Here is a 12,833-nt window from a genome sequence, read left to right as displayed (position 1 = left end):
TCTCTTCCCACTTCTCCATTGATGCCTGCATTAAGCCAGCCACAATAGACTTCTCAGGGGAGAACTTATGTCTGGGAAGATTCTTGGAAGAGAGGCTGCCTCAGTTTACAGTGGCGCCTGCAGAGATGAGTGGGCGTGAAAGTCCAAACAGCATACTGGTCAAGTGCAGAGAAATATCTGTGGTAGACCACTAGCCTGGTGCAGTCTAGATGACATTTGTATTCAAGGGAAATGTAATTTTTGACAAGTCTGGGGTTCTCGAAATCAAAATAGAATGTAATTTGGGGAAGACCAGGTCAAAGATCATTAAGACTTTAGTTCTAAATTTAACTCTACCTTTAATAGCTTTTTTATTATATAAACATTTTTATCTCTAAAAATGATGATTCAATGACTGCAGAAGTCTTTCAGCCTGCCTGGGTTTTAATTCCAGGTAGGCCACTTCCTGATTATATACCTTTGGGAAGCTACTTAACTTTTCTGTACTTGGATGTCTCCTGTTGGAAAGGGAGGACAATGATAGTACCTACCGCATATGGTCATTGTAAAGATTAAATGAGTTAAAAGAGGTAAAATGCTGAAAAGTATCATATCATAATGATATGACAGCATTATCATAAGCTAATCATAGCTTAGTGTAAGCTATCATTACTATTACATCATTAATGTAATCTATGCATTATTAATCAGTGTAAGCTATCTTGCCTATCTCAAAAGGTTGCCAAGACTATCAAGTACTTAGAAAGAACTTTATAAACTTTATGAAGATTATTTTTGCTGTCTCATTTCTCCCTTTGCTGTACAACGTGACTTTTTTTTTTTATTGCAACTTTTTGAGGGGTAGCAATAACTTAGGATGCTCAGTCGATTCATTTGATGAGACCAGTATCTTCTTCTGAGACCACTGGAGTCGAAAACAATTTGTCTCCACAAATCAGTCTTAAAACGCATGTCAAATGTGGTCAAATCTTCACAATTTGGTGGATTATTTGTGTCAAATTTTTAATCCCAAGGTGACGTCCTTTCTATACCTCTTTTCAAACCACGAAGACTGATTTCACAAAACTAACACTAAAATGATGAATCCCATCACAGGAGAAAAAGAAAAAAATCCATTCTCTGTGCTTTAAAGATTCTTTGCTATTTATAAACTATCCATATTGCTCATTTTTCCTTTAGCATGGCTAATGCACCTTTTGAGAGCTATTTTGAATTTTATAAAACTTTATTAAAAATTGTCTGTCATTTTACTTTAGGAAGTTAAAGAATTAATTTATTGTAATTTTTTTCCAAAAGGTAACTAGGGAATAATTCTACCAAAAGTTGTAGAAATCAGATGCACTCTGAGGAGCTTTCCACTATCCTTTATTTTTTTTTTTTCGTTTTGGTAAGGAAGATTGACCCTGACCTAACATCTGTGCCAATCTTCCTCTATTTTGTATGTGGGACAACACCACAGCTTGGCTTGATGAGTGGTGTGTAGGTCTGCACCCAGGACCTGGGCCTGCGAACCCCAGGCCACTGAAGCGGAGTGTAGAAACTTAACCACTACACCCCCGGGGCCGGCCCCACTATCCTCTATTTTTATTTATTTATTTATTTTTGGTGAGGAAGATTAGTCGTGAGCTAAAATCTGTTGCCAATCCTCTTCTTTTTGCTGAGGAAGATTGGCCCTGGGCTAACATCCATGCCCATCTTCCTCTACCTTTTACGTGGGACGCCTGCTGCAGCATGGCTTGATGAGCAGTGAGTAGGTCCGCACCTGGGATCCAAAACTGCAAACCCCAGGCCACCAAAGCAAAGCCACAAACTTAACAGGGCTGGCCCCTATCCTCTATTTTTAAAGACCTCTATCCCAGTAGGTAGTCACCTCTTCTGCTTGTGGGTTAAGATGTCTTTTCAAGCCAGTTGAGAAATATCAGAAATATTCAGTAGTGAATAGATATCCTTCCTTGCAACATCCAAGATGAAAATGGCATCTTGGCCACAGCTTTGGTGTGAGATACAAAAATTGAGCACTTCAATTCAACTCAACAAGATAATGAATGACAAGTGATGGCTCAAGCTCAGACAAGAGAGACGAAGAAATGACCTTGCCATCTCTTGAAGAATTCAGACGCTAGGATATGTTTTTGTCCTGTGTTTTTTCTGGCAAATATTTTCCCCGAAACATCTTTTTCCTTGTCTTTTTCGGGGCATTACACATAGCAATAGCACCACCTATTGGCCTATTCTCTTTGTTGATTGGCCGTCATGAGATTTTGGCAAGCACTCGACCGACAGGTGTGGAGAAGCAGCTGGTGGTTGTACTTGTCTCACCCTATTCTTGTTTTCTACGGAGCAGCTTTATTGTGCGGTTTACAGTTAGTTCCATAGCTCACTACTATTAAAAAGAAATTTAAGATAAGGCATTTCTGAGCTCCTAAACTCTTCTTCAAAATAATAGGTTGTATAAGTACTGTAAATAACAAATTCTTATTACTTTTTCTGTTACTATATGGTGTGAATAAATGAGCCATCTTAGGAGGTACATAAAGTTAACTGTTTAATAACACTGGCTAATTAACTAACCTAATTCACTTTTATTTCCTTAACCTCAAGTATTGTTTCCGCTTGCAGGAATAGACATAATAAACTTAGAGTTATGCGTTTATATTAACTTCTTGTTTAAATGGAACTCGAGAGTGTACTTGGTACATGTATGCAATAGAATCTTGGAAGAGCTTTGTGAATATGTTATTCATTTAAAGATCCCATTTGGAGGAAACATGGAAATTGTTTTATTCCTATTTTTGCTGAATTGTGAAATTGATTAAGTAGGAGAAATGTAAGTCAAGATTCTTTTGAAGTTGGATGTGAAGACCTCCAGACCAAGCCTGACTTCTTTTTTTTTTTTTTTTTAATTTTTTGTTTATTGCAGTAACATTGGTTTATAACATTGTAAAAATTTCAGGTGTACATCATTGTACTTCTATTTCTGCATAGATTACATCATGTTCACCACCAAAATACTAATTACAACCCATCACCACACACACGTACCAAATTATCCCTTTCACCCTCCTCCCTCCCCCCTTCCCCTCTGGTAAAGAAATAATTAAAGTGAGTGCTAACAGTCTTGCCCGAGTTTCTTGATACCCAAAGCTACGTAAAAGCTTTGGCCATCTCATGGTTAAAATAGATAGAAGCAAACTTATCCAACATACCTCACTGTATTAATCAGTGTCTCAACAGAAACCAAATATAATACTCAAAATAGAATAATTCTAGGAGGTTTTGTTAACAAAGGGGCTGTCTATAAAAGCGTGGGTGTAGGGGGACCATGATGGAGAGTAGAATTGGTTGAAGCTGAAACAATGAAAGAAGTGAGTGGTCAACAGAACACTGGGAAGTCCTAGAGAATTGACTTCCTTTCTCAACAGTGGGTCTCAAGCTGGCACTTAATGAATACTCATTTTGAATAGGGACAGCTATATGATAGATAATCTTGCAAGGGAGTAAGGAAGGAACGTTCTGGGACAGTCTGTGGTTCTAATAAAATCTGTTATTTCCAGCATCCTTTTAATAAACATGTTTTTCTTTGGGCCTTATAAATAAATAAATAGTATATCTCTATTTCTAGCCTTCAAGAAGTTGGTGTGGTTCACAATCAAATTCCTGAAACTTAAGGTCTTATTTGAAATCGACAGTCTCTCTCTCCTCCTTCATCATGGCAGCCAGAGTTCTAGTATCTTGTTTCACGATTATGCAACTCATGGTCGTTGTAGCACAGATTTCAGAGTTTGGGGCAACTATATATCATAGTCTATGATTTGAGGTAGTAGCTCCTTTGTCCTTTTTTTTTAACATTTAAAAAAATAGAGATATAATTCACATATCATAAAATTCACCCTTTTAAAGTATACAATTCAGTGCTCTTTGGTATACACGTGACATGTGTAACCATCACTACTATCGAATTCCAGAGCATTTTATCACCACAAAAAAACACTTTATACCTGTTAGCAGTCATTCCCCATTTCCTCCTCCCCATGTCCTTCACAGCCACTAATCCACAGTCTCTATGGATTTATTTATTCTGCACATTTAAATAAATGAAAGCATACAATATGTGGTCTTTTATGTCTGGCTTATTTCACTTAGTATAATGTTTTCAAAGATCATGCATGTATCAGTACCTTATTTTTCTTGCCAAATAATAGTCTATTGTGTGGATATACTACATTTTATTCTCCATTCTTCTTTTGATGGACACATGGGTTGTTTCCACTTTTTGGCTATTATGAATAATGATGCTATGAACATTTGTGTATAAATCTTTGTGTGGACATGTTTTCAATGCTCTTGGGTCCTTTTTTCTCTTTATAGATGGAACATTTTCCCCTCTGTTTATCATTCTTTTTTTTTCTGGTGTGTTTCAAGAGGAAATGAAATAAAAATGCTTTTTCTCTTCCATCATTAATCAGAAATATTCTTGTCTAAACCACAGATATGAAAACCAAAGTCCAAAAAAGCTTACATAAATTGCTCAGGGGCACCTGCCAGATAACAACAGAGCTGAGACTAGAAGTCTCCTTGACTTCATGACAGAACATTTTATTCCCATTTTCCCTTACATTTCCATAATACCTTGATTCATTTTTTCCACCTAAATCCTTCAATTAGCTATTGCTCCATAATAAAATAGTTCAATATTTGTTGATATAAAACATCAACCATTTATTATTTTTCATGAGTCTTCAGGTCAACTGGCTGGTTCTGCTGATCTGAGCTGGGCTTGTAGGGGCTCAACTCATTCATCTTGGTCAGCTGCTGGTCTGCTAAGTAGCTTATTGATTGTTGCCAGGCTCTTTGACACATCAGGGATCTTGGCTGGGATGATTTATCACTGCTTCTCATGGCCTCTCGTCCTCCAGCAGGCTAGCTTGGACTTGTTCTCATGGCAAGGCAGGGACCCAAAAGAGAGAAAGAAGTACAAAAGTTCTCTTGAGGCTCAGATCTGACCCGCCATCACTTCCTCTACATTATATTGGTCCAAACAAATCACAAGGTCAGGCCCAAATTCAAGAGAGGAAGAAACAGATTTCACCTCCCAATGGGAGGAGTTGCAAGCTCACATTGCAAAAGGTGTAGATACAGGGAGGAGTGAAAAATTGGGGCTATTTTGCAATCAATCTACCACAGCGCTTATACTAAGAATTATCTTGCAATAATCATATAAAAGTTGACAGGGAAGTGACGGAGAGAAAATAGTTCAGAGAAATATAAAATTAACACTGGGTATAGAATTCTTACTGGAGTAAAAGGGTTTTCTACGAACACTTTCTTTGAGTATGCCCTCATTCTCCTGATCTCCACTGCTGTTTTTATAGTGACTTTTCTACGGCACGGCCTTTTTGCCTTTCCGAATTCCTCCCATGCTTTGAGCACCAGCTTCGGACTCTCGTTAGTGTCCAGAGTGTTCCCTTTATAACACGTTTCTATAATAAATTTACTTGTGTGCCCACCACACCCTGCCCCACTGGACTGAATGCTCCTTGAAGACACAGCTATGGCCTAATGCAACTTTGTATCATCTAGCCCAGTGCCTAGCACATAGAAGCAGCTTAAATGCTTGTGGAATTAACAAACTAATGAATGAAGCCCTAACTGCCTTCCTCAGCACATTGTGGTTTTTCTCCTATGATTCATTATGAATTATCTTTATCACTCACTTTGTACTTTTCCCTTTGTGATATATTATGCAACACGTGTGTATACATATATATATACACATACACAGACACAAATATATCTTTGTGTGTATATGCATATGAGTGCATATGCATACACATATATTTTTATGTCTTACATATTTGTTTAATTATTCCATTTCTGTTTTGTTTAATTAATGACCTAATAATAAATAATACTCTTTTCTTACTCTAATTCTTAATTTTACACTACACTTTCTTGTAAAAAGAATACAAGATGACATATTTTTCAATGATACAAAATAGGTAATTTTGAGTAAATATCGAAAGAATGGAGCAACCATTTTATGGTGGTAATGTTCTAGAAACCTGATTTGATATAGTTGCTTTAGCAATTATAGTAGATAGGGAAACAAAACTAGAGATCTCATTTACAGAGAATCTCTTTTAGAAGCAGTTTTAATGGCTTCTTATATAAGGAACAACACAGAATGTAATAGATGTTACCTATAAACGTAGTTTTGTAGAATAGGCAGAAACATGCTTCACATGGCCATTTCTGATACTGACCTTCAACTAAACCTAAGACATTAAACCATAGCTTAATGAAGGTTTTTCTGCAGAGAGCTAAGCTAAAGTAGCCTAGGAGGGCTTGTTTCTGGAATCCAGCTCAACATAACAGCAGAGTTTTAAGAATACAGGCTAACAAGGAATTGTCAAGTTACTAAAAATTTTTCCCTCAAGTGTCTGCAACCTTATTCGCTATTGGAAGATTTTCAAGATCAATGGATTCAACACTGAACTCTCTAAAACATGCCAGAAATACAGCTTTCATCATTGACTAAAGTGCAATCCACAGTAAAGTTCAAATACAGACTATTAGGAGATAATACTGGCATATTTTTATGAAAATGAATTTTATGATAAAAGGCTCACTACAGAATACACGAGAGTCAGGAAATGCCCTCAAGGTATATTTAACCAGGTATATCTTCTCACATATCTAGATCATATATTCCTTATGAGTAAAGTTTGTTCTTATATTTAAATTTCTTTATATTTCCCATAATTTAATAATGCAGTCAATGAATCCATGTTCAGTGAAGACATTGGGAGGTAGTGTTTTGCTAGAATGGGGTCACTGTTAATGGTCTTTACCATTCTATGGAACTAGGAAGAAGAACAGGTTGGCTTTTTCCTTACTCCCCATCCATTCTCAGCCTTCTCTGCTCTGCTCTGTGCCCCAGGAGGCTGAGCACTCCGGATTATGTTAGCTACTTCCCTTGTCCTTTGGTGTCCTTTGGGATGTGGCCAATGGGAAGCTGTGCCAGACACCATGGTGAGAAAAGAGCTCAGAGTATTTCTTTTCTACTCCCTTTTGGCTTTGGTTTTCCAGTTCTGGAAATGGCTGAATCCTTCAATAATTATAGCATCCATCTGGCAGCCCATTTTCTATGGCTCCAGCTCTCACTGAGCTCTGGTAACATCATCACTGCCCCAATCCTTTCAGACCTATGGAAAGGATAGCAACTTCCCACTGTTGCTAGTCTCTGCCTTCTTCATCCTTCCTCGTTGGTTCCCGTAACACTGCCCATACTTCTACAAATAGTCTCCTTATTAGATGTCTTCCATTGAATCACATGAACAGAGTGCTGCTTGCTGCTAGGACTCTGACTGAAACAGTAGGAGATTTTATACCATAATCAAATAGGAATTTGCAATAGATTATTTGTAAGTAAAGGGAAATAGTCATGAGGTTAGATATTATTTTACGATTATGTAGCCTGGTTGTCTGTTTAGACAATGAAGGTAGATCTCAGAATATTTCCTTGGCCGCCAGAGATGTGAAATGTGAGTGGAAGGCAAAATTCAGGTACTGCAATGAAAAAATTAGTGGGAATGAAGATGAAAGTCAGCACCAACTTGGGTGTGAGCAGGTGTGTGTGTGTGTGTGTGTGTGAATCAGATTAGGTGAAGGGGCAAGAAAATGTGGATATTTGTTTTCCTTAAAAATCTGGTTGAGTAAACTACTATATTTTAAGGTAGATTTCAGGATAAGAAACCATATTCAGCACTTTTCTTAAATTTCATAACTCATGACAAAGAATTAAGTGGTAAATAAAGACTCAATGAGAATTAACTGGCAAGATTATTGCCAGTGGCCGCAAAGGAGGAGCTTGTATTTTTTCACCAGCCGGCATGTATCTGCTTTTTCCTCTCTCCTGGGAGCTGCCACTACCAAGCTTATCAGAACCATCACTTACAAACCATGAAATAGGCAAATTTTTCTTTATAACTCTCCAACTTCATCTTTTATAGAATAATAAAATCAATGGACCAAGTTAATTGAGGGCTTGAGAGGAGACGAGTCTTAACCTGAAGCCACCAGCCACTCTTTGATAGAGTTTGGATCCCTCCTGTGTGCTCTACTTTCCTTCCTCATTGAACATTCTTTCCTTCCCAGTATTCTAGTTAAGGTTCAGTGAGACAACGTTATATGAAAGCCCCCAACACTGTTCTTGGGCCAGAGAGGTCAACCAGTAATTTTACTTTTCTCTTCTGTTGTGAGGGACCATGGTGTAGAGCCTGAGGACACAGAGCTGAGTTTAAATACAGCCTCTGCCTTATTAGCTATGCACTGTTGAGCAAGTTACTTAATATCTCAGAATTTCAGTTCCTCATCTGAAAAATGGAAGTATATCACAGCACCTTAGCATGAGAGGATATGTAATCCATATGTAATAAACATCGTGCCCTTCTAAGCCTCAGTTTCCACATCAGGATAATTCTAATTGCATTAGATTGTTGACTGGGAGTAAATGAGATAAAATATATGAGCCACCAAGCATTCTCCACGTACGTTTATCTTAACCCTTTCCCCCAACTCTTGTGGTTTTGATTTTCGAGTGACAGATTATACACCACACAGAAGAGACCAGTGAGGGGAAAGGCTCCTGGATAGTGAAATTGAGTATAATAGGCCTACCAGACTAAGTGACATTTCATTTGTCCCCTTAAAAAGTAAGAAAGAATTTTTACAAGTGGACATGGCAAAAGTAAAGGCACAAAGATGGGAAATGTACAAGACCAAATTTCAAACTGACCACAACCTAGTATTCTTCTTGAGAAACAGTAGGAGAAACACCTAGGGATGATGGCTAAAGCCAAATTGTGAGTGGTGACCTTGAATGCAAAGCAAAAAATAAGATTTTCTTCATTAAACCGTATGGAGCTACAGAAGGCTCTTGAGAAGGTCAAAGGTATGACTATGTTGGATGGAAGTCAGACATGAAGAGGGATCATATGGACTCTACACTTTAAATGAAATCATTCTTAGTTTATTTACTGGGATGGGGGAAGTAGTGAGTGGCATCCCACTGAGGCTCATGAATGTGAGTGGGATGAGTGGGGTGGGTGGTGGGGAGAGGAAAGGTTATTTTGTCAACTATTGTCTCCTCAAAGCCAGCATGAAAAGTCACATTGGAGTGACTTACTCATGTGCCACAGAAAACATTCTATAGGTTGCTTTGCAGGTTATTCTCCATTTGCCCTCTCTCTTCCCTCCAATCAGATCCATTTTCTGCCCTTCTCTGTCCCTCTCTGTGCCCTGGGTTGGGGGCAGGGTAATGATTTCTATGGACTTCCCGGCCCAGACTCTTTTGTCTTCTGGATTCTGGTTGGATTTGAGAAATAGAAGCAGAAGATAGGATGGTAGGAGGAGAGAGAAAAGTCAGGGCATTCATTCCTCTGGCTCCCTCCTTAATTATGCCACATTTGTGGCAGTGGTTGCCAAAAAGCCTCTATACTCATTAGTCGTCATTAACACTCTTTCCTTCCTTTGCCGCTTGAGGTGGCAACAGCTTCCCACCATTGCTAATCCCTGGACACTGTAACTTCCCTGTGGTTTCCCTTAGCCCCGCCCACACATCTGTAAGTAGTCCCTTCATTATAGTCTCTCCAATAATCTGCACTGAGTTCTGTTTCCCAGCGGAATCTTGACTTATACAGTTGCTAACCCCTATTCTGTAACTTCCCCTGAAACACCACCCTGATTAACGAGATTTGAGGAAGTCTCCAGGGCGCTCTGTGTATTGCCACTAACATTAGTGTGGGAACAATCAGCTGTCCAAGAGGGTTTGCATTCAGTAACAATTATTCCACTCGCTGCCACTTCCTCTGGTCTTGGCTGTCTCTTTAAATGGTTCCACCACTCACCCAATTGTTCAAACCCAAAGGAACCATTTTTGATTACTGTGTTTCTCTCAACTTCCACTCCCTATCCAGTCTATCACAAAGTCCTGTCACCTCTTTCTCCAGAAGTATATTGTGACTCTTCCTATTTATCCTCATCTCTACTGCTAACAACTTAGTCCAAGCCTCCATCATCTCTAACCTGGATCATTTCAATGACTTCTTAACTGTTCTCCCTACTACTTCCTTCCAGTTCATTTTCCACTCAGCAACTAGAGTGACATATTTAACAAGTAAATTAGACTATATCACTCCTCTGCATTCTCTAAAGATTTACATTGCTCTTAGATTAACGTCAAAGTCTTAGCATGAACTAAAATCCCCTGTATCATCTGGTCTTTCAGCTAATATCTTGTATCTCCCTGCCTTTTTCTCACTGGTATGCAACCATCGGGGCTTTCAGCCCATCTTTAGAACACACTACACCTGTGTTCTCGGGGCGTTTGCACTTGCTGCTGCTTCTTCCCAAATCTCCACCAACAGTTTGTACATGGCTGGCTCTTTCTTGTCATTCAAATCTCCACTTCAACGTCCCCTCCTCAGGCAGGCTGTGCTTGATCACCCACTATAAATTACTGCTCCTTCTCTGTTACTATCACATGATGTGCTTGTTTTTTTAATGTCTGGAATTCTTGTGGATGCTTTCTGAAATTTTTTTGTTCTTTGATTTGTTTACTTCTTGCCCTCCCCCCCAACCCAGTTCCCCTGGAATACAGACTCCAAGAGGGCTGAAGTCTTTCTGTTTTATTCATCACTGCACCAGCAGTGCCTAGAAGAGGGTCCCACCATAATAAGTGATCAGTGAGTGAATGAGCAATTAATTATTTCCTATAATTTAGGAAAAAACAGAAAAGGAACTCAAATGGCCAACGAATAGTTGGAAAGAAACTCAATCTAATTAGTTTTCAAGGAGAGGCAAAAAAAAATCAAAGAAATGCCATCCTCATCCACCTGATGGGGAAAAATAAAAAGGTTTGCCAAAACCGAGTCTTGGCAAAGTAATGAAAAAATGGAACTTTCAAGTGTTACCTGAGAATGTCAAATGGTACACCCATTTTAGAGAGCAATTTGACAGCATAAATTTGAAAATGTGTTTAATATTTGACTCAAGAATTTTGCCTCTGGAACTCTCATACACTGCTGGTGGGAGTGCAAACTGGTGCAGCCACTACGGAAAACAGTATGGAGATTCCTCAAAAAATTAAGAATAGAACTACCATGTGATCCAGCTATTCCACTGCTGGGTATTTATCCAAAGAACATGAAAACATGAATGTGTAAAGATACATGCACCGCTATGTTCATTGCAGCATTATTCACAATAGCCAAGACTTGGAAGCAACTTAGGTGCCCATTAAGAGACGAATGGATAAAGAAGATGTGGTATATATACACAACGGAATACTACTCAGCCATAAAAAAGGATGAAATCTCACCATTTGTGACAACATGGATGGACCTTGAGGGTTTTATGCTAAGCAAAATAAGTCAGAGGGAGAAAGTCAAATACCACACGATCTCACTCATAAATTGAAAATAAAAGCAACAACAAACAGTCACATAGAGATTGGATGGGTGGTTACCAGGAAAGAATGGGGGAGGGAGGAGGGTGAAAGAGGTGATTAGACACACGTGTATGGTGATGGATTGTAATTAGTCTTTGGGTATATGTACATGATGTAACCTACACAGAAATCAAAATATAATGTACACCCAAAATTTATATAATGTTATAAACCAATGTTACTGCAATTAAAAAAAAATAAAGATATGTCTACCTCAAAAAAAAAGAATTTCACGTCTAAGTATCCGCTTTAGCTTGCATACTTGCATAAGCAGATGTTATGAGTGTTTATTGCAACATTTTTGTACTAACAGAAAAATTAAAACAATCTAAATGTCTATTAATGGGGGAATAAGTAAAATGTGGCATATTCATATACAAAATACTGTACAGCAGCCAAAAGGGACAACTATTATATGTATGTGCATAAATGTATAAATATGTAAAAGTCGAATGGCTGTGTCACCAAAATATAAAGTAAAAAAAGGAAAGATGCACTTGATATCATTTATGTAAATAAAGAACATATATATTTTATTCCAGTTATTGTTCAGGGTGAAACATGGAGTGGAAAGAAACCCACCATTGACTGTTGTTACGTTTGGGGAAGAGGTTAGGGAATAGGACCCAGGATATTCCTGATTGAAAGGGACTATGTTTATAATGTTTTGTTTCTGAAAGCAAATACAACCAAATGTTAACAGTTGGCAATTCTGAATGATGACCATATGGATGTTTTTCCCGTTTTTTAAATCATATTCAATAACTTTTAATTTCTAAAATAAAAAAATCGAACAATAAAAATGAAATCAATTATTTGGAAGTAGGAGCAGATGGGCAAGACCATCAGAGAGAAGCAGAGACTCAGAGAGGAGCTGAGTTAGGCTGCTGACTGTGCATTGAAGGGGAGCAAATAGGGGCTGCTATTGGGGTCCTTGTCCCTATCCCCTTTGTTGGCTAGAGCAGTGCACCCATCACCCTCTGTTGCAAGTTGGCTGCAAATTGCTCACAGTTGCCTTTCTCTGGAGAATTGCCTCATCCTGCAGTCCTGAGCCGTGCTGTAGAAGACCTGAGGCCTGGCCTTACTCAATGCTTATTCTCTTCTCACAGCCTGGGTGAATGGCTGAGACGAGAGTTGATATGACCATGGACATTTCTATCTCAAATAGTTTACTAAATCTTCCAGAACTTAAGATAACGTCTATGAGCTTTTCCCAGGTTTTTCGGGGGGAGAATTGGATTAAAAGTAGTTCAAAATGACTGAAAATAAATCCTAAACCCAAGAAGGAAAAGATTCCCTGCTCTTACCATATGTCCCCATCTGA

The sequence above is a fragment of the Ceratotherium simum genome, chromosome 21 (assembly GCF_057802395.1).
Source record: "Ceratotherium simum simum isolate JZ-2026a chromosome 21, ASM5780239v1, whole genome shotgun sequence".
Taxonomy (NCBI): Eukaryota; Metazoa; Chordata; class Mammalia; order Perissodactyla; family Rhinocerotidae; genus Ceratotherium; species Ceratotherium simum.
The sequence above is the reverse complement of the archived record's forward strand: the minus strand, read 5'-3'. Positions refer to the sequence as shown.